Here is a 23,156-nt window from a genome sequence, read left to right as displayed (position 1 = left end):
TGGTAAAAAGCGGGTAAGAAAAGGTTCGAATGCCCGAATATATACCATCAAAAGAGGGAGCGGAGGTGTTCCGCTGTAAGATGATGCGAATGTCCGACCATAGTTGGTAAAAAGCGGGTAAGAAAAGGTTCGAATGCCCGAATATATACCATCAAAAGCGGAAGCGGAGGTGTTCGGCTGCAAGAAGGTGTGAACGTCCGACCAAAGTTTGTAAAAAGCAGGTAAGAAAAGGTGCGAATGCCCGAACATACACCATCAAAAGAGGGAGCAGAGCTGATCGACTGCAAGTAGGTGTGAATGTCCACCCATAATTCCTGAAAAATGGGTAAGAAAAGGTGCGAATGCCCAACCATACATCATCAAAAGAAGAAGTGGATGTGTTCTGCTACAAGAAGGTTTGAATGTCCGACCATAGTTTGTAAAAAGTGGGTAAGAAAAAGTTTGAATGCCCGAACATACACCATCAAAAGAGGGAGCGGAGGTGTTCCGCTGTAAGAAGGTGTGAATGTCCGACCATAGTTGGTAAAAAGCGGGTAAGAAAAGGTTAAAATACCCGACTCTACACAATCAATAGCGGGAGCGGAGTTGTTCGGCTAAAAGAAGGTGTGAAAGTCCGACCATGGTTTGTAAAAAGCGGGTAAGAAAAGGTTCAAATGCCAAAATATACACCATCAAAAGCGGAAGCCGAGGTGTTCGGCTGCAAGTAGGTGTGAATGTCAGATCATAATTTGCAAAAAGCTGATGAGAAAGGTGTGAATGACCGACAATAATTGCTGAAAAATGTGTTAGAAAAGGTAAGAATGCCGGACCATTCATCATCAAAAGAGGGAGAAGAGGTGTTCCGCTGTAAGATGGTGCGAATGTCCGACCATAGTTGGTAAAAAGCGGGTAAGAAAAGGTTCGAATGCCCGAATATATACCATCAAAAGCGGAAGCTGAGGTGTTCGGCTGCAAGAAGGTGTCAACGTCCGACCAAAGTTTGTAAAAAGCAGGTAAGAAAAGGTGCGAATGCCCGAACATACACCATCAAAAGAGGGAGCGGAGGTGTTCCGTTGTAAGATGATGCGAATGTCCGACCATAGTTGGTAAAAAGCGGGTAAGAAAAGGTTCGAATGCCCGAATATATACCATCAAAAGCGGAAGCGGAGGTGTTCGGCTGCAAGAAGGTGTGAACGTCCGACCAAAGTTTGTAAAAAGCAGGAAAGAAAAGGTGCGAATGCCCGAACATACACCATCAAAAGTGGGAGCAGAGCTGTTCGACTGCAAGTAGGTGTGAATGTCCACCCATAATTCCTGAAAAATGGGTAAGAAAAGGTGCGAATGCCCAACCATACATCATCAAAAGAAGAAGTGGATGTGTTCTGCTACAAGAAGGTTTGAATGTCCAACCATAGTTTGTAAAAAGTGGGTAAGAAAAAGTTTGAATGCCCGAACATACACCATCAAAAGAGGGAGGGGAGGTGTTCCGCTGTAAGACGGTGTGAATGTCCGACCATAATTGGTAAAAAGCGGGTAAGAAAAGGTTAAAATAGCCGACTATACACAATCAATAGCGGGAGCGGAGGTGTTCGGCTACAAGAAGGTGTGAAAGTCCGACCATGGTTTGTAAAACGCGGGTAAGACAAGGTGCGAATGTCTGACAATGTATGATCAAAAGAGGGAGCGGAGGTGTTCGGCTGCAAGGTCTGAATTTCCAACCATAATTTGTAAACACCGTTGAAGAAAAGCCTCGAAAGCCCGACTATACACCATCAAAAGCGGGAGCAGAGGTGTTCAGCTGCAAGAAGGTCTGAATGTCCATCAATAATTACTGAAAAATGGGTAAGAAAAGGTGTGAATGCCCAACTATACATCATCAAAAGCAGAAGTGGATGTGTTCGGCCACAAGAAGGTTTGAATGTCCGACCATAGTTTGTAAAAGGCGGGTAAGAAAAGGTTCGAATGCCCGAACATACACAATCAAAAGGGGGAGCGGAGGTGTTTCGCTGCAAGAAGGTGTGAATGTCCGAGCATAGTTTGTAAAAAGCCGGTAAGAAAAGGTTCAAATGCCAGAACATACACCATCAAAAGAGGGATCGGAGGTGTTCCGCCATAAGAAGGTGTGAATGTCCGACCGTAGTTGGTAAAAAGCGGGTAAGAAAAGGTTAAAATGTCCGACTGTACACAATCAATAGCGGGAAGGGATGTGTTCGGCTACAAGAAGGTGTGAATGTCCGAGCATAGTTTGTAAAAAGCGGGTAAGAAAAGGTTTGAATGCCCAAACATACACCATCAAAAGAGGGAGCGGAGGTGTTCGGCTGCAAGAAGGTGTGAACGTCCGACCAAAGTTTGTAAAAAGCAGGTAAGAAAAGGTGCGAATGCCCTAACATACACCATCAAAAGAGGGAGCAGAGCTTTTCGACTGCAAGTAGGTGTGAATGTCCACCCATAATTCCTGAAAAATGGGTAAGAAAAGGTGCGAATGCCCAACCATACATCATCAAAAGAAGAAGTGGATGTGTTCTGCTACAAGAAGGTTTGAATGTCCGACCATAGTTTGTAAAAAGTGGGTAAGAAAAAATTTGAATGCCCGAACATACACCATCAAAAGAGGGAGCGGAGGTGTTCCGCTGTAAGATGGTGTGAATGTCCGACCATAATTGGTAAAAAGTGGGTTAGAAAAGGTTAAAATACCCGACTGTACACAATCAATAGCGGGAGCGAATGTGTTCGGCTACAAGAAGGTGTGAAAGTCCGACCATGTTTTGTAAATAGCGGGTAAGACAAGGTGCGAATGCCCGACAATGTATGATCAAAAGAGGGAGCGGAGGTTTTCGGCTGCAAGAAGGTCTGAATGTCCAACCATAATTTGTAAAAACCGGGGAAGAAAAGGCTCGAAAGCCCGACTATACACCATCAAAAGCGGGAGCAGAGGTGTTCAGCTGCAAGAAGGTCTGAATGTCCATCAATAATTGCTAAAAAACATGAAAGAAAATTTTCGAATATCAAACCGCACATGATCATATGCGGGAGAGAAGGTGTTCAGCTGCAAGATGGTGTGAATGTCCACCCATAATTCCTGAAAAATGGGTAAAAAAAAGGTGCGAATGCCCAACCATACAACATCAAAAGCAGGTGTGAATGTCAGATCATAATTTGTAAAAACCTGATGAGAAATGGTGAGAATGCCCGACTATACACCATCAAATGCGGGAGCGGAGGTGTTCGGCTGTGAGTAGGTGTGAATGTCCGACCATACTTGCTGAAAAATATGACAAAGCAGTTTTCACTTGGTTTGAGTGAAGGAATTAATTTTATACATAAAATCCCAAATCATGCAGAACGTATGAAAAGAAGCTTATTCTCGGATTCCTGATCCTTCAGTGTTGCTTTTTCTTCTACTGCAAAATACAATGTTGTTCTTTGTTGAAGTCGATCTAGACATTGATAAATATGAAGGACAAAGCAGTTTTAACTTGGTTTGAGTGAAGGAATTCATTTTATACATAAAATCCCAAATCATGCAGAACGTATGAAAATAAGCTTATTCTCGGATTACTGATCCTTCAGTGTTGCTCTTTCTTCTACTGCAAAATCCAGTGTTGTTCTTTGTTGAAGTCAATCTAGAAATTGATAAATATGAAGGACAAAGCAGTTTTCACTTGGTTTGAGTGAAGGATTTGCAGCTGAAAACCTCCCGCTCCCGCTTTTGATTGTGTATAGTCGGGCTTTCGAGCCTTTTCTTACCCGCTTTTTACAAACTATGGTCGGACATTCAAACCTTCTTGTAGCCGAAAACCTCCGCTCCCTCTTTTGATTATACATTGTTGGGCATTCGCACCTTATTTACAAACTATAGTCAGACATTCACACCTTGCAGCTGAGCCACCTCAGCTCCCTGTTTTGATAGTGTATGTTCGGGCATTCGAACCTATTCTTACCCCCTTTTTACAAACTATGCTCGGAGATTCACACCTACTCACAGCCGAACAACTCCGCTCCCGCATTTGATGATGTCTTGTCCGGCATTCTAGTCTCTTCTAACACATTTTTCAGCAATTATGGTTGGACATTCACACCTACTCACAGCCGAACACTTCCGCTCCCACATTTGATGGTGTATAGCCGGACATTCTCACCCTTTCTCATCAGCTTTTTGCAAATTATGATCTGACATTCACACCTACTTGCAGTCGAACAGCTCTGCTCCCGCTTTTGATTATGTTTGGTTGGATATTCGAACCTTTTCTTAACTGCTTTTTACAAACTTTGGTCGGACGTTCACACCTTCTTGCAGCCGAACACATCCACTTCCACTTTTGATGGTATATATTCGGGCATTCGAACCTTTTCTTACCCGCTTTTTACAAACCGTGGTCGGACTTTCACACCTTCTTGTAGCCAAACAACTCCGCTCCCGCTATTGATTGTGTACAGTCGGGTATTTTAACCTTTTCTTACCCGCTTTTTACCAACTATGGTCGGACATTTACACCTTCTTACAGCGGAACACCTCCGCTCCCTCTTTTGATGGTCTATGTTCGGGCATTCGAACCTTTTCTTACCCGCTTTTTACAAACTATGGTCGGACATTCAAACTTTCTTTTAGCCGAACACATCCACTCCTGCTTTTGATGATGTATGTATTGGTTCCTCATGCTGTTGCCATTATTCTTCTCGAGCAGAAAACTTCACATCTTTCAACTGCTCGTTGGCTCAGATACACCTCTGTGATATGCCAAATGTCACTGTTAAACGTTGTACTGTTCTGAATCCTGCTACTTTGCTTCCGACTCCTGAGGATGGGGAGCCTCATGACTGTGAAGCTGTTTTGGAACAAGTTTGTACACCCCGACCTGATCTTTTAGAGACTCCTCTTCCAAACTCTGACATGATTCTTTTTGTAGATGGATCAGCTTTGCGTGATCCAGCCACAGGTACTAACTGTGTTTGGTTTGCAGTATGTTCTTCACATGACACTTTGTTGTCTGGTTCTCTTCCTAAACATTTCTCTGCTCAAACTACTGAGCTTATTGCACTTACTGAAGCTTGTAAGTTGGCAGCTGGTAAGTCTGTCACTATTTACACAGATTCCAGATATGCTTTTGGTGTTGTTCATGACTTTGGTGCGCTGTGGAAACACAGGCATTTCCTTAAATCAGATGGTAAAACTATTCTGAACTCCAAGCAGGTTTCTGATCTTCTTGATGCGATCCTTTTGCCTACAGCAATCTCGGTCTGTAAGTGTGCGGCTCACACTAACTCAGACGATCCTGTTGCTTGTGGCAATGCCAGAGCTGATGCTGCAGCTAAGCAAGCAGCTAAATCTTTTCCTGTTTTCTCTTCCCTCTCTTTGCAGGCAGAAGACTCCCTCACAGATCTCCATGCTTTGCAAACTTTTGCCTCTGCAGATGAAATTTGGTCCTCTGGACGCATTTGGTCCTCTGTGGGTGCAACTCATATGGATGGTGTTTGGATGGGACCTAATGGTAAACCCTGTCTACCTAAACATTTTTTTCCTCATTTTTCAAAATTGACACATGGGTTGGACCATGTGTCAAAAGGGGGGATGCTGAATGCACTCACTGCTCAGTGGTTCACAAAAGGGTTCAGTTCATATGCGCAAAAATACTGTCAGTCATGTATGGTTTGTGCCACACATAATGTAGGAAAGGCATTACACACATCGCAAGTTGCACACCCTCCACCAGAGAAACCTTTTGAACATTTGATGATGGATTTTGTTGAACTCACACCAGCTGAAGGAAAGAAATATGCACTAGTAATAGTGGACGTGTTTAGTAAATGGGTTGAAGTTTTCCCTGCAAAACATGCAAACAGTAATGCAGTGACTAAAGCACTGCTAAACAGAAATCATTCCTAGATGGGGCATTCCAGAGAAGATCAGCAGTGATAATGGCACACATTTTGTAAACACTGCATTGACTGAGGTTGGTAAATTCCTGGGAATAACCTTGCGCACACATTGTGCTTATCATCCACAGAGTGGAGGTGCTGTGGAAAGAGAAAATGGTACATTAAAGTCCAAGTTAGCCAAATGTTGTGAAGAAACAGGTCTGCCATGGACAAAAGCATTACCTATTGTGCTTACCTACATGAGAATGAGAATCAGAGCTCAAGTGAATCTCAGCCCATTTGAAATTTTATTTGGCAGACCTCCTAACCTGGGATTGGGACCTGTAACCAGACCCCTCCCTTCCACAACTGTTTGTGATGATGCTATGTTGTCTTACTGTCGAAACCTTTCCACTGTTCTATCTCAAGTTTCACAGAAAGTAAAAGCAGCCCTTCCAGCCACAGAAAACACACCACTCCAACCAGATGACAGGTGGAGTGTTACTACTGCAAATCCTGTAGCATTTGTGCCATCAGGGTTTTTTGCTTGACCTGTTGAATAAATATAGTTATTTCTGCATTTTCATAACGTATATCAGTTAAGTCTGGCCTGGGTAAAACACTGATGGTTATTTCTGACATGCAATCATGAGGCTTTCCATCTGTGGGGTAGGTAGCAGTGTGGATGGATTAAGTGTAGCACATCTCTTGACAACAAGGTGTGGCTGTGAAAGAAGAACTGTTATGTAGGAGAGATGTCTGGTAAAGATATTTTGTTAAGTAACCATATCACAGCCACTGCATGAGGTACCTTAAGTGTTAATGGGTGAAATAACACCATTATTGTTGATGCCTGCACTGCCAATGGCTTCTGGCCATTGATTCAAAAGTACGATCTCGTCCCTTTTTCCCCCTTTCAGTGGACACTGGCCCCTAATTACCGCAATTCAGCAGGGGGTCTTTCATTAGGAGTACTGGACTCCCTCGTGCACGGTTTCAGCTCCGACCCTGGAAAGCGGAAAAAACGTTGAGATCTGGTTTGAGGACCCAATTGTTGAGAAAAGTCTCTCAATGAGACTCAGAGTTGCTGGAGTCAGTTAATGCAAATGTTTAATCTTGCAGCAAGTTCAAGAATGTGTGTGTGTGTGGGTGTATGTGTGCAAACGTGTGTGAGTTTGTGTGTGTGAGAGTTTAAAGAACCTGTTATCCACAGGCAGGTCTTAACTAGTATGGCACAGGTCCAGCCTGTCTCATCTTTTTTGGAAGGTCCAGCGCTCGGCCGTAACCCTTCTGTCTGTTTGGACTCTCACATACATTCGGTTAATCATAGAAAAACGAGAACAAAACTTTTTAGCCCCTTAAATTCATAAAACAGACATGGTGCAGTTATTTCCATTCTAGAAAATAAGAGTAATCACCACCATTCCTATAAATTCTGGATATTCTAACAATCTGAATCTTTTTTAAATGTTCGATGAAGCCCTTTGCTGTTCTGTTTAGAGACTCAGCTGATCATAAACCAAGTTTTGCTCTTGAACCAAGCTTCTAAACTCTTCACCTTTTTCATTTCTCAGTTAGTATTCACTTTAAAACTGATTAAAAGAAAAATTAAATGAATGCCTATCAACAAATGTGGGATCTAAACTCTAGTGCTTTCTCTAAAATAATTTCCTTTCTCAATTCAGAAATGTGTGTGTGTAAGTCACAACACCCGTGACACCAAAACGGCTTTCTTTTCTCTCTTTTCTCTACACTCTGCACTGTGAGCACACACACCAAATCAGAAAGGCTTTTTTCTCTCTTTTCTACATTATGGACTGTGGGGACACAAAACCGCTCTCTCTCTTTTTTTTTTTTGATTGTGTGCCAGGGCGTTGTCTCACGTATTAGATTATGCTTAAGATACGAATGGGTTTATCAGTCACATCAGAATCCATACATACTGATCCTCCCGTAATAAAATGGTCGGATCTTATCAAACACACTTTGTTTCTTGTGACAAGTCAGCGAAACAGCGTATACACGTCAAGACACTGAATCAAGTTTGCCACAAGAACTCATAAGTTTGGCAGTATTGCTCTGCCGTCAGCAATCATACACCCATTTTATTTTCATGAGACATGTGCAGGCACCTGTTCATCTACTGTTCTATCACTATGAATTAGTTTATCTATTATCAATAAGGATACTTCTACAACTACTATCAAAGTATGTCCGGACTTCTTATGTTGTCAGTTGCTATATATGAATAAGTGGGTTGCTACTGAAAAGCATTAAGCATGTCACACAGCCCAAACATATAACATTTCAGGACACACCACACAGTTAACAACCACAGTGAAGCGTGTCAAAGCCCAAACATGTAACATTCAACAGGACACTTACACAACACATTCAAATCAAACAGTCAGACAACATACAAGAACATATACCCCAGCCGGCATTGCTCCCTGCCTATTTTCCTACAACTCACTATGTGTGCGCACACCTTTATTCACAAACTCTTCAACTTATACTCTTTTACCGAAGCTGCTACAGCTCGATTGGCCAAATACCCTTAGATCCTATTTCGGTGAATTTGACATCTGCCTTGTATGTAACAGATTAGCGGTTTAGCAGTTTTAATTTAGTTTGAGTGAAGGAATTCATTTTATAGCAAAATCCGAAATCGTGAAGAACTCATGAAAGTAAGCTTATTCTCGGATTCCTGAAACTTTAGATTTGCTCTTTCTTTTACTGCAAAGTACAACGTTGAGCAGCACTAATGAGTTGTTTCTATTTTTGGCAGGCTTTACCTTTGCGGATGAAGCCCTTTCTGTCTGTGCAAAAGAAATCTTGTTACTGTGCAGAGTGACTTATCTGAGTAGAGTCGCCTTACTTGTTGCGACTGTGCCGATGTTCGAAGCTGGAGTGCAAAGTTGTTGCTTGAATGGTGCTCGCTGGAGCGTGTGGTAGTGTAAAGTTATACCATTTAAAAGGGCTGAAGAGTGCTCAGTGCAGCGGGTGGGCGGAGGTGCAAAGTGACACTATGGCCATAAAAAGAACACCGCTACAAGTGCGCATTGTGCCAGGAAGGGCCCTCGGACGGGAACCAGTGGACAGTTATCGCTTCTCGGCCTTTTGGCTAAGATCAAGTGTAGTATCTGTTATTATCAGTTTAATGTCTGATATGTCCTCTATGCGAGGACTACATATTAAATGGATTTTTATCAGTAGGAGTTGAAAAAGGAGCTTACTCCGTTCACTCCAAGCATCGACCCGGTACTGCAGTGCCGCTGGGAACAGTGCGCTCTCCTCTGCTCTTGTGAAAAAGCAAACAGCGGTGCAGGATGGAAGTTTCTTTTAATCTGCTGAGAAAAGAGAGTGAATGCGAAGCAGACTTTAACACGGCTCTGGGAGCGAGCCGAGTGCGGGCTAACCGGGAGAATTGCTTGAAAGAAACGCGACACCGAATGAGCAGTCAGAACAAAGCCTCAATACGGTGTTCCCGTGTTGTTTGTGGCTGCCTTGTCTTTTGCACAGAGTAAAAGACAAGGCAGCCATCGAATAGGGCCCGATTGTTCCTACTTGGTCAGCCGAGGAGCAAGGGGGGGGAGCAAGCGTCTCAACCAAGCAAAGCTCACCATGGGGAAGGTGGCTATGCCAACTAGCCTGATGCCCTGCTCCCGCAGTGATGGATAATCGTACACTGGTTTCTCTTCATAATGTACAAGTCTTGCGCCTTTTACTAAAGACTCCCGTGGAGAGCAGCACTAATGAATTGTTCCTATTTTTGGCAGGCTTTACCTTTGCGGGTGAAGCCCTTTCTGTCTGTGCAAAAGAAATCTTGTTACTGTGCAGAGTGACTTCTCTGAGTAGAGTCGCCTTACTTGTTGCGACTGTGCCGATGTTGCTTGAATGGTGCTCGCTGGAGCGTGCGGTAGTGTAAAGTTATACCATTTAAAAGGGTTGAAGAGTGCTCAGTGCAGCGGGTGGGCGGAGGTGCAAAGTGACACTATGGCCATAAAAAGAACACCGCTACAAGTGCGCATTGTGCCAGGAAGGGCCCTCGGACGTGAACCAGTGGACAGTTATCGCTTCTCGGCCTTTTGGCTAAGATCAAGTGTAGTATCTGTTCTTATCAGTTTAATGTCTGATATGTCCTCTATGCGAGGACTACATATTAAATGGATTTTTATCAATAGGAGTTGAAAAAGGAGCTTGCTCCGTTCACTCCAAGCATCGACCCGGTACTGCAGTGCCGCTGGGAACGGTGCGCTCTCCTCTGCTCTTGTGAAAAAGCAAGCAGCGGTGCAGGATGGAAGTTTCAGGGAGCCTAAGATGAAACTTTCTTTTAATCTGCTGAGAAAAGAGAGTGAATGCGAAGCAGACTTTAACACGGCTCTGGGAGCGAGCCGAGTGCGGGCTAACCGGGAGAATTGCTTGAAAGAAACGCGACACCGAATGAGCAGTCAGAACAAAGCCTCAATACGGTGTTCCCGTGTTGTTTTTATAAAATGCGGTGTAAAAAAAGGTGTGAATGCCCCATAGAAAACTAAAAGGTGGAGCGGAAGTGTTCGGCTGCAAGAAGGTGTGAATGTCCGACTATATTTGGTGAAAAGCAGGTGAAGCAAGGTCTGAATGCCCAACCTTACATCATCAAAAGCGAGATCAGAGGTTTTTGGCTGCAAGAAGGCCATAGTTTGCCAAAAGCGGGTAAGGTGCGAATGATCGGCTAAATATCAACAAAAGTGGGGGCGGAGGTCTTCGGATGCAAGTGGGTGTGAATATCCCACCATACAAGTATGGTGGAGAGGAAGCTGTGAATGGCCGACCATAGTTTGCAAAAAGCGGGTGAGAAAAGGTGCGAATGTCCAACCATACATGATCAAAACAGGGAGCGGAGGTGTTTGGCTGCGACAAGGTGTGAATGTCCACCCATAATTAATGAAAAGCGGGCAACAAGTAGGTTTGAATGCCCAACCATACATCATCAAAAGCAGGAGTGGATGTGTTCGGCTACAAGAAGGTTTGAATGTCCGAGCATAGTTTGTAAAAAGCGGGTAAGAAAAGGTTCGAATGCTCGAACATACACCATCAAAAGAGGGAGCGGAGGTGTTCCGCTGTAAGACGGTGTGAATTTCCGACCATAGTTGGTAAAAAGTGGGTATGAAAAGGTTCGAATGCCCAAATTCGGCTGCAAAAAACTGTGTTCGGCTGCAAAAAGGTGTGAATGTTCGACTAAATTTTGTAAAAAGCGGGTAAGACAAGGTGCGAATGCCTGACAATGTATGATCAAAAGCAGGAGCGGAGGTGTTCAGCTGCAAGAAGGTCTAAATGTCCATTTTTAATTGCTAGAAAACATGAAAGAAAATTTTCGAAAATCAATCCGCACATGATCATAAGTGGGAGAGGAGGTGTTCAGCTGCAAGAAGGTGTGAATGTCCTACCATAATTGCTGAAAAATGTGTTAGAAACGGTAAGAATGCCGGACCATACATCATCAAAAGCTAGAGAGGTGGTGTTCGGCTGCAAGTAGGTGTGAATGTCTGACTAAAGTTCAAATATATTAACAAAAGCGGGAGGAGAGGTCTTCGGATGAGTGGTTGAGAATTTCCAACCATAATCTATAAAATGCGGTGAAAAAAAAGGTGTGATAGATACCTAAAAGGTGGAGCGGAAGTGTTCGGCTGCAAGAAGGTGTGAATGTTATATATATAGTTGGTGAAAAGCAGGAAAAGCAAGGTCTGAATGCCCAATCTTACATAATCAAAAGCGAGATCAGAGGTGTTTGGCGGCAAGAAAACGGGTAAGGTGTGAATGACCGACTAAATATCTTCGGATGCAAGTGGGTGTGAATATCCCACCATACAAGTATGGTGGAGAGGAAGCTGTGAATGGCCGACCATAGTTTGCAAAAAGCGGGTGAGAAAAGGTGCGAATGTCCAACCATACATGATCAAAACAGGGAGCGGAGGTGTTTGGCTGCGACAAGGTGTGAATGTCCACCCATAATTAATGAAAAGCGGGCAACAAGTAGGTTCGAATGCCCAACTATACATCATCAAAAGCAGGAGTGGATGTGTTCGGCTACAAGAAGGTTTGAATGTCCGAGCATAGTTTGTAAAAAGCGGGTAAGAAAAGGTTCGAATGCCCGAACATACACCATCAAAAGAGGGAGCGGAGGTGTTCCGCTGTAAGACGGTGTGAATGTCCGACCATAGTTGGTAAAAAGTGGGTATGAAAAGGTTCGAATGCCCAAATTCGGCTGCAAAAAACTGTGTTCGGCTGCAAAAAGGTGTGAATGTTCGACTAAATTTTGTAAAAAGCGGGTAAGACAAGGTGCGAATGCCTGACAATGTATGATCAAAAGCGGGAGCGGAGGTGTTCAGCTGCAAGAAGGTCTAAATGTCCATTTTTAATTGCTAGAAAACATGAAAGAAAATTTTCGAAAATCAATCCGCACATGATCATAAGTGGGAGAGGAGGTGTTCAGCTGCAAGAAGGTGTGAATGTCCTACCATAATTGCTGAAAAATGTGTTAGAAACGGTAAGAATACTGGACCATACATCATCAAAAGCTAGAGAGGTGGTGTTCGGCTGCAAGTAGGTGTGAATGTCTGACTAAAGTTCAAATATATTAACAAAAGCGGGAGGAGAGGTCTTCGGATGAGTGGTTGAGAATTTCCAACCATAATCTATAAAATGCGGTGAAAAAAAAGGTGTGATAGATACCTAAAAGGTGGAGCGGAAGTGTTCGGCTGCAAGAAGGTGTGAATGTTATATATATAGTTGGTGAAAAGCAGGAAAAGCAAGGTCTGAATGCCCAATCTTACATCATCAAAAGCGAGATCAGAGGTGTTTGGCGGCAAGAAAACGGGTAAGGTGTGAATGACCGACTAAATATCAACAAAAGTGGGGGCGGAGGTCTTCGGATGCAAGTGGGTGTGAATATCCCACCATACAAGTATGGTGGAGAGGAAGCTGTGAATGGCCGACCATAGTTTGCAAAAAGCGGGTGAGAAAAGGTGCGAATGTCCAACCATACATGATAAAAACAGGGAGCGGAGGTGTTTGGCTGCGACAAGGTGTGAATGTCCACCCATAATTAATGAAAAGCGGGCAACAAGTAGGTTCGAATGCCCAACCATACATCAACAAAATCAGGAGTGGATGTGTTTGGCTACAAGAAGGTTTGAATGTCCGAGCATAGTTTGTAAAAAGCGGGTAAGAAAAGGTGCGAATGCCCGACAAAGTATGATCAAAAGAGGGAGTGGAGGTTTTCGGCTACAAGAAGGTTTGAATGTACGACCATAGTTTGTAAAAAGCGGGTAAGAAAAGGTGCGAATGCCCGAACATACACCATCAAAAGAGGGAGCGGAGGTGTTCCACTGAAAGACGGTGTGAATGTCCGACCATAGTTGGTAAAAAGCGGGTAAGAAAAGGTTCGAATGCCCGAATATATACCATCAAAAGCGGAAGCGGAGGTGTTCGGTTGTAAGAAGTTGTGAATGTCCGAATTTAGTCGACATAGTGAGTTGTAGGAAAATAGGCAGGGAGCAATGCCGGCTGGGGTATATGTTCTTGTATGTTGTCTGACTGTTTGATTTGAATGTGTTGCGTAAGTGTCCTGTTGAATGTTACATGTTTGGGCTTTGACACGCTTCACTGTGGTTGTTAACTGTGTGGTGTGTCCTGAAATGTTATATGTTTGGGCTGTGTGACATGCTTAATGCTTTTCAGTAGCAACCCACTTATTCATATATAGCAACTGACAACATAAGAAGTCCGGACATACTTTGATAGTAGTTGTAGAAGTATCCTTATTGATAATAGATAAACTAATTCATAGTGATAGAACAGTAGATGAACAGGTGCCTGCACATGTCTCATGAAAATAAAATGGGTGTATGATTGCTGACGGCAGAGCAATACTGCCAAACTTATGAGTTCTTGTGGCAAACTTGATTCAGTGTCTTGACGTGTATACGCTGTTTCGCTGACTTGTCACAAGAAACAAAGTGTGTTTGATAAGATCCGACCATTTTATTACGGGAGGATCAGTATGTATGGATTCTGATGTGACTGATAAACCCATTCGTATCTTAAGCATAATCTAATACGTGAGACAACGCCCTGGCACACAATCAAAAAAAAAAAAGAGAGAGAGCGGTTTTGTGTCCCCACAGTCCATAATGTAGAAAAGAGAGAAAAAAGCCTTTCTGATTTGGTGTGTGTGCTCACAGTGCAGAGTGTAGAGAAAAGAGAGAAAAGAAAGCCGTTTTGGTGTCACGGGTGTTGTGACTTACACACACACATTTCTGAATTGAGAAAGGAAATTATTTTAGAGAAAGCACTAGAGTTTAGATCCCACATTTGTTGATAGGCATTCATTTAATTTTTCTTTTAATCAGTTTTAAAGTGAATACTAACTGAGAAATGAAAAAGGTGAAGAGTTTAGAAGCTTGGTTCAAGAGCAAAACTTGGTTTATGATCAGCTGAGTCTCTAAACAGAACAGCAAAGGGCTTCATCGAACATTTAAAAAAGATTCAGATTGTTAGAATATCCAGAATTTATAGGAATGGTGGTGATTACTCTTATTTTCTAGAATGGAAATAACTGCACCATGTCTGTTTTATGAATTTAAGGGGCTAAAAAGTTTTGTTCTCGTTTTTCTATGATTAACCGAATGTATGTGAGAGTCCAAACAGACAGAAGGGTTACGGCCGAGCGCTGGACCTTCCAAAAAAGATGAGACAGGCTGGACCTGTGCCATACTAGTTAAGACCTGCCTGTGGATAACAGGTTCTTTAAACTCTCACACACACAAACTCACACACGTTTGCACACATACACCCATACACACACACATTCTTGAACTTGCTGCAAGATTAAACATTTGCATTAACTGACTCCAGCAACTCTGAGTCTCATTGAGAGACTTTTCTCAACAATTGGGTCCTCAAACCAGATCTCAACGTTTTTTCCGCTTTCCAGGGTCGGAGCTGAAACCGTGCACGGGGGAGTCCAGTACTCCTAATGAAAGACCCCCTGCTGAATTGCGGTAATTAGGGGCCAGTGTCCACTGAAAGGGGGAAAAAGGGACGAGATTGTACTTTTGAATCAATGGCCAGAAGCCATTGGCAGTGCAGGCATCAACAATAATGGTGTTATTTCACCCATTAACACTTAAGGTACCTCATGCAGTGGCTGTGATATGGTTACTTAACAAAATATCTTTACCAGACATCTCTCCTACATAACAGTTCTTCTTTCACAGCCACACCTTGTTGTCACACTGCTACCTACCCCACAGATGGAAAGCCTCATGATTGCATGTCAGAAATAACCATCAGTGTTTTACCCAGGCCAGACTTAACTGATATACGTTATGAAAATGCAGAAATAACTATATTTATTCAACAGGTCAAGCAAAAAACCCTGATGGCACAAATGCTACAGGATTTGCAGTAGTAACAGAAACTGAAGTTTTCTTAAAACAACCACTACCAAAAAATTACTCTGTTCAAGCAGTCGAATTGGTAGCTTTAACTGAAGCTTGTAAATTAAATAACAAAAAGGTTGTTAACGTTTACACTGACAGTCAGTATGCCTTCTCAACTGTACATGTGTTAACACAGCATTGGAAAAACAGGTATGTTGACATCCACAGCTAAATGTATAAACTACAAATATTTTAGCATTATTAGATGTTATTCAATTGCCATCTACAATAGACTCGTATGAATGACCGGAAGGAAAACCATACTGCCAAAGAATTTGTTTAAATATGCTGCAGTATTGAGCCACGCACCATGTCATGTCTCAACAGGAGGGATGGAAGCAATAATGAACAAGGTTTTTACAGCATATGGTTTTACTAATTATTGAATTTTTTTTTTTAGAATAAATAAATGAATAAAGTTTTGTCTAGCAGGTCAAATATGTGCAAAATACATTCCACAGGGCAATCTAAGACCAAAACGAAGATAATTCCCTAAGCCAGTGTATCTTTTTCAACATATTTGTTTGGATTTCATTATTTCATTATTGTGTAGATTTCATTGAACTAAATTAATGTTAAGGGAAACGATTCTGCTCAGTGACAACAGAGGTTTTTACCAAATGGTCTGAAATATTTCCATGTGCACAAGCAGATGCACTCTCAGTAGCAAAATCACGCGTAAAATAACTCATTTCTAGATTTGAAATTCCTGAAAAGATCTTCAGTGATAATTTGACACACTTTGTAAACTATGTCATCTCACTGATGGCAAAGAACTTAAAATAGATCTTAGAAACCACTGTGATATAGAAGGTTTCGCTAACACATTGGAATTGTTTTACTATTTACATATGCATGTGCAGTGAAGAATTGCTTGCTGCTGATAAATGCAAAGAAGAACAGCTTACACATAGATGCTCACATATAGGCTGCTGAATGCAATGAAGACCTGCTTATCCAGTAAAGTTCAATGTCAATGTGTAATATTCAATTAGGATTTGCAAAACAGTGAAGTTAAACAATGAATGGGTCCATAGTCGGTATGAGAAGACTACAGGAATATTTACCTGGGTGTACGTTCAAACAGAGATGAGAAAATTGCGATAAATTATTGTTTGTTTGTTTGTTAGTATGTATATGAATGTTATGTGTATAAACTGTGTTGAGTTGTAGTTACTCAGTAGTGTCTCAGTGAAACAACCGACGGGGGAAGCCTTGCGGTGACAACAAAAGCAGTGTTTTACTGATCAGTCAAGTTGCTCCAGTGTACTCCATACAAACTGGTTGGCTACTGAAGGGATAGAAAATGGGGAATACTTGTTTTAAAGCAAACAAGGAATTAGATGGGAAAAATACATGTTTTAACGGGACCCAGACAATATTATATAGATGTCGCCACTGAAGTAAAGAACATTTACGTGGGATGGTGTGAGGGTCCTCGTTTGGCTGACGTTCGCTGATATGCTCGCCATGCTCAGAACCAAGTTGAGACGCGTAAGACAACCAAAAGGGACAAGTGTGAAAAGGAGCTGCATTTGGCAACCATGACCATGTATTACGCAGTTGGTGTAAACAGAGGACGAGGCCGAAGTCGAAGACGTGGACGTGTGGGAGAGGAGGTCGAAATGGGCCACGCCAGAGCTATGATCCGAATATTTGTTTTTACTGTGGCCAGACTGGACACTGGAAGAAGGACTGTCCACAGCTGAAAAGTGATGAAATTGGGCAAAAGACTGACTGAGGGTGGGAGGCAGGTTCTGGACGTCACGCGGCAGCGGAGCCTCCACTAATGGGTGATAGCACAAACACACTCACACATTTTTCCTGCTCTGTGTAGTGAAACAACGCTTGCCGACTGTGATTCACGTAGTAAAGTTTTGCATGCTATTTCCGTCCTAGAGCAAAGATATTTCTCTCAGAATATAGGAACTTATGTTCATCAGTAGTGACGTCAGGGGAGTTTGATTGTCCTCCAAAGTTAAGTGGAAACCACGTTTACTGTATGTCTGCATCAGGCCAGGTTGTGAAGGAGAAAATGACAATGCCCATTGCGTGTTGTCACTGAGCTCTCCTTCAAACACTCATTTTTGTTATCAGAGTTGTGTCCCATTAACCTGATGGGCTGTGATCTCATGTGTAAATTAGGCATTATTTTAACTTCTACACCAGAGGGTGTTAAGGTTATGTTACAGCCTGACAAAGTTTTCACAGCAGTGCAGTTTGATTCATCGGCACTTACATATGCTTATGAGTGGAAACTTCCCAGCTCTCCTTTTTCACAACAACTAGTGGAAGAAGCAAAAGCGTTAGTTTCACCCCTTTCTGATTTCATGCAACCTACTGATTTGCACTGCACATCACACATTTCTTTGGGGCCTGACAATGACTATGAGAAGAAGTGAAAAAATATGTGCGCCTACTTTATTGACTCCAGAGCACTTCGATTTTTTTAATGTTTGTGGTACTCGCCCTCACATTTCCTTGGCCAAACGTACACACAGGCAGTGACAAGGTGTGGGAGAGTTTGTTGCTACATGTCAGAAAGAAATGGAGTGGACCGTTTCACCTGCTGATCCAAATTTGATGTTTTCTGAACGATTGTCAGCATACAAAAAAACATTTTTGAGTACAATGCATTGTCAAAGAACTGTGGACTTAATTCCTACCACAGAATCACATTTTGAAGCATGTTTTTTATCTGAAACAGATTTGTCTTCGATACCCATGTTGGCTGAAGTGCCCAATGATCTTTGGGCTAAGAGCAAATATGATGTGGGGTTGATAAAAGGCTGTGAACCAGTAATTGTCACCCCTAAATCAGACTTTTGTCCATGTAAAAAACAATACCCTTTTAAGCCTGAAGCAATTAAAGGGATTAAACCTGTTTTTCAATCTTTTCAGAAAACAGGCGTTATTGTTCCTTTTGAAAATTCACCTGTGCTTACTCCATTGATTCCTGTTAAAAAGATTAAAGATGCTGGCCAGCCAGATGAATGGCGTTTTGTACAGGACCTCCAAGCGGTGAATGCTGCAGTTCAGCCACATGCTCCTACTGTGCCCAACCCACACACTATTTTGTCTCAAATTACATCAGATGCACAGTTTTTCTCAGTGGTTGACTTGTCGCCAGTGCACCCTGATAGCCCATTTTGGTTTGCTTTTTAGTTTGAAGGGAGATCTTGGACTTTTACCCGGTTATGCCAGGGGTACTGTGAAAGTCCCACTATTTACAATGCTGCCCTCAAAGCTAGTCTGGATTAACTTCAATCAACCACAGGCTCTGCTCTTTTGCAGTATGTGGATGACATCCTTTTATGTAGTCCATCTAAACAACAGTGTGAAAAAGACCAAATGACTCAAATAACTTTCTTGCTTTCAAAATTTTTCCTCTAGTGACGCTGACTTAGAGAGGGATGAAGATAATCATGTTTAATTGTTCATGTTTTGATTGTTTATCATTGGACCCTTTATTACTATGATGCCTCCATTTTAAACTCATGTTGTGTGCAAATGCAGGCTGATGTTTTACAGATAAAGTTATTATTTTCCTTGTTTCTTTTGGGTTGATTAATATAATGGTATTATTAGTTAAAACTGCTTTGTACTTCATATTTATCCATGTCTAAATAGCTTTAAACAAAAACAAACGTAGTACTTTTCAGGATAGGAAACAACAACACTAAATTTTTTCAGGAATCCAAGAATAAGCTTCTTTTCACGAGTTCTACACAATTCCGGATTTTGATATAAAATTAATTCCTTCACTCAAACCAAGTTAAAACTGCTTTGTCCTTCATATTTATCCATGTCTAAATAGCTTTAAACAAAAAAGAACGTTGTACTTTGCAGGATAGGAAAGAACAACACTAAACCTTTAGGAATCCGAGAATAAGCTTATTTTCACGAGTTCTACACAATTTCAGATTTTGTTATAAAATGAATTCCTTCACTCAAACCAAGTTAAAACTGCTTTGTCCTTCATATTTTTGCATGTCTAAATAGGTTTCAGGCATAAAATTCTTCATATTACCCTGTATGTGAAAGAAGCATACTTGTGATGGAGCAATACACTCCTTTTGGGTAACCTAAACTGATGGTTGGGGAGGAAAGTTAGAAGAACAATCAACTATCAACCAAAGACAGATGACGTGATGAGCGGGCAATATAACTGTGTGTTTTTACTTCAGTGGTCAGAGCAACTCTGTATTCTGTACTGTGTTGTTCTCTCTTTCAAGATATTATTATTAAAGCCTCTTATCTCCTCAGAAGAAAATAACTGACTCTGTGCGTTACTAAATTTCCACCACAATTTTGGCGTCACGAACAGGATCCCTCGACTGGTGTCTCTGGACCGGATCGCAGTGCATGGCCAGCCTGGACTGAAGTAGCTGTTCCAGCCTCATACCTCCAAGGCCTTTTCTGAGAGAGAGGACTGGCAGGTCCTTTTCCTGAATACCAGCGCTGGGATCATTTTTGAAATATGATAGTCTGAGACGATAGGACTGCTTTTTAGTTTTTATTTGAATAAAAGAGGGTTTCCCGGTTGTGTCATTAGTGAGACAGAGATTTCATGGGTAAGTGAAACTTTTGAAGCAGTCCGAAGAAGTGTGAAGTACTCCGAAGAAGTGTGAGTACAGATTAAGGTCCTCATTGGAGACGTCCTTTGAGTGAAGGAATATATTTCCCCATTCCAAGTCTGAGAATGGGAAACAGTAGGTCTCAGACTTTTGACCCTACCGTTAGAAATAAGAAAATTAGAAGAAAAGTTTTGCAAATATGAGAAGAAGAAGAAGAGATGAAGCAAAAAAAAGAAAATTAAGTTTAAATAAGAAGTAAGAAAGGTATAGAATTTTGGAAAAAATAAAGTGTATTAAGAGAAAGAAAGGAAAATGTTAAACAAATGCCATGACGGAATGATGATAATAATTTAGTATTAGCTGTGCCGGATCCAGACCTGGACTCCTGCCCTCCACGACGCCTGCAACAACAACAGCCAGCCCTGCCACAAGCCTCTGGCTCTCGGGAAGAAGGGACTTCTTCCATCCTCCCTCGGGAAGAAATTCCATCATTCTCACAACATCAGTTACATAGGTCTGATGATGAGGAAAAGGAAGACGTTTGGTTCTCCAGCGTACCTGCCCAAGAACTTTTAACGCAAGTGACAAAAATCCTTTACCCACAATCTGGACTTCAGAGATCTAAACGTGAGAAAAAACAAAACCAGATTCAAACCATGCCTATGGTTAAAGTTGCAGTTCCCACTGGACCATTACTGGTTTATCGACCCTGGACTGAGACTGACATCATGGAAGCATAACAATGCTTACCAGATCCAGAGATTTCTGGACCCCATTTTGCTGACGAGTTGCGAGATTTCTGCGCACAATTCTGCCTGACTGGGGTTGAATTGCGTCGCATATTGGCAAAAAAGTTCAAACCGACCGACCTCGGCAAAATAGAGGCCAGTATGCTACAACTGGATTTGCGACCTACCAACAGTGAACGAGGACATAATGATAACGCTCAATATGAAGCAGCCATCCAAAGACTGTGTCAAGCCATCACCACTCAATTTCCAACCAAAATCAATATGTCCCACATTTACACCTGCAAACAGAAACCTGGTGAAGGGACTGATGATTTTGTACACCGCATCCTTGAGAAAGTCAGCAAGCACAGCGGTCATCAGAGACCAAGGGATTTGGGTAATGAATCAGGACCATGGGAGAGTATTGCATGCAATGGAATGTCCGACCATAGTTGGTAAAAAGCGGGTAAGAAAAGGTTAAAATACCCGACTGTACACAATCAATAGTGGGAGCGTATGTGTTCGGCTACAAGAAGGTGTGAAAGTCCGACCATGGTTTGTAAAAAGCGGGTAAGAAAAGGTGCGAATGCCCGACAATGTATGATCAAAAGAGGGAGCGGAGGTTTTCGGCTGCAAGAAGGTCTGAATGTCCAACCATAATTTTTTTTAAAACGGGGAAGAAAATAATCGAAAGCCCGACTATACACCATCAAAAGCGGGAGCGGAGGTGGTCAGCTGCAAGAAGGTCTGAATGTCCATCAATAATTGCTAGAAAACATGAAAGAAAATTTTCGAATATCAAACCGCACATGATCATAAGCGGGAGAGGAGGTGTTCAGCTGCAGGAAGGTTTGAATGTCCACCCATAATTCCTGAAAAATGGGTGAAAAAAAAGGTAAGAATGCCCAACCATACATCATCAAAAGCAGGTGTGAATGTTAGATCATAATTTGCAAAAAGCTGATGAGAAAGGGTGAGAATGCCCGACTATACACCTTCAAATGCAGGAGCGGAGGTGTTCGGCTGTAAGGAGGTGTGAATCTCCGACCATAATTGCTGAAAAATGTGTTAGAAAAGGTAAGAATGCCGGAGCATACATCATCAAGAGCGGGAGAGGTGGTGTTCGGCTGCAAGTAGGTGTGAATGTCCAGCCATAATTACTCACAAACGGGTAAGAAAAGGTAGTATTGCCAGACCATACATGATCAAAACAGGGAGCGGAGGTGGTTCAGCTGCAAGAAGGTGTGAATGTCCGACTAAAGTTCAAATATATTAACAAAAGCGGGAGGAGAGGTCTTCGGATGAGAGTGGTTGAGAATTTCCAACCATAATCTATAAAATGCGGTGAAAAAAAAGGTGTGATAGAACACTAAAAGGTGGAGCGGAAGTGTTCGGCTGCAAGAAGGTGTGAATGTCCGACTATATTTGGTGAAAAGCAGGTGAAGCAAGGTCTGAATGCCCAACCTTACATCATGAAAAGCGAGATCAGAGGTGTTTGGCTGAGAGAAGGCCACAGTTTGCGATGCAATAATTAAAGGCCTCATGCCAGATGTCGCCACTGAAGTAAAGAACATTTACGTGGGATGGTGTGAGGGTCCTCGTTTGGCTGACGTTCGCCGATATGCTCGCCATGCTCAGAACCAAGTTGAGACGCGTAAGACAACCAAAAGGGACAAGTGTGAAAAGGAGCTGCATTTGGCAGCCATGACCATGTATTACGCAGTTGGTGTAAACAGAGGACGAGGCCGAAGTCGAAGACGTGGACGTGTGGGAGAGGAGGTCGAAATGGGCCACGCCAGAGCTATGATCCGAATATTTGTTTTTACTGTGGCCAGACTGGACACTGGAAGAAGGACTGTCCACAGCTGAAAAGTGATGAAATTGGGCAAAAGACTGACTGAGGGTGGGAGGCAGGTTCTGGACGTCACGCGGCAGCGGAGCCTCCACTAATGGGTGATAGCACAAACACACTCACACATTTTTCCTGCTCTGTGTAGTGAAGAAACGCTTGCCGACTGTGATTCACGTAGTAAAGTTTTGCATGCTATTTCCGTCCTAGAGCAAAGATATTTCTCTCAGAATATAGGAACTTATGTTCATCAGTAGTGACGTCAGGGGAGTTTGATTGTCCTCCAAAGTTAAGTGGAAACCACGTTTACTGTATGTCTGCATCAGGCCAGGTTGTGAAGGAGAAAATGACAATGCCCATTGCGTGTTGTCACTCCCGATGAGCTCTCCTTCAAACACTCATTTTTGTTATCAGAGTTGTGTCCCATTAACCTGATGGGCTGTGATCTCATGTGTAAATTAGGCATTATTTTAACTTCTACACCAGAGGGTGTTAAGGTTATGTTACAGCCTGACAAAGTTTTCACAGCAGTGCAGTTTGATTCATCGGCACTTACATATGCTTATGAGTGGAAACTTCCCAGCTCTCCTTTTTCACAACAACTAGTGGAAGAAGCAAAAGCGTTAGTTTCACCCCTTTCTGATTTCATGCAACCTACTGATTTGCACTGCACATCACA

At 42.4% G+C, this 23,156-nt stretch overlaps 3 non-coding genes across 3 annotated transcripts; all 3 read left to right on the top strand.

Annotated features, from left to right (window-relative positions):
* Positions 1–8,939: 8,939 nt before the first annotated feature.
* LOC140306105 (U2 spliceosomal RNA) lies at positions 8,940–9,130 on the top strand. Its single transcript, XR_011915464.1, has one exon. It is a non-coding gene; the product is annotated as a U2 spliceosomal RNA (small nuclear RNA).
* Positions 9,131–9,518: 388 nt separating this feature from the next.
* On the top strand, positions 9,519–9,632 carry LOC140306384 (U5 spliceosomal RNA). Its single transcript, XR_011915697.1, has one exon. It is a non-coding gene; the product is annotated as a U5 spliceosomal RNA (small nuclear RNA).
* A 275-nt stretch (positions 9,633–9,907) lies between these two features.
* Positions 9,908–10,098, top strand: LOC140306302 (U2 spliceosomal RNA). Its single transcript, XR_011915622.1, has one exon. It is a non-coding gene; the product is annotated as a U2 spliceosomal RNA (small nuclear RNA).
* Positions 10,099–23,156: the final 13,058 nt, after the last annotated feature.

This window comes from Leuresthes tenuis, unplaced genomic scaffold (assembly GCF_036924035.1).
Source record: "Leuresthes tenuis unplaced genomic scaffold, fLeuTen1.0.hap1 SCAF_4, whole genome shotgun sequence".
NCBI lineage: Eukaryota > Metazoa > Chordata > Actinopteri > Atheriniformes > Atherinopsidae > Leuresthes > Leuresthes tenuis.
Note: the sequence above shows the minus strand (reverse complement) of the source record. Positions and strands in the feature narration are given on the sequence as shown.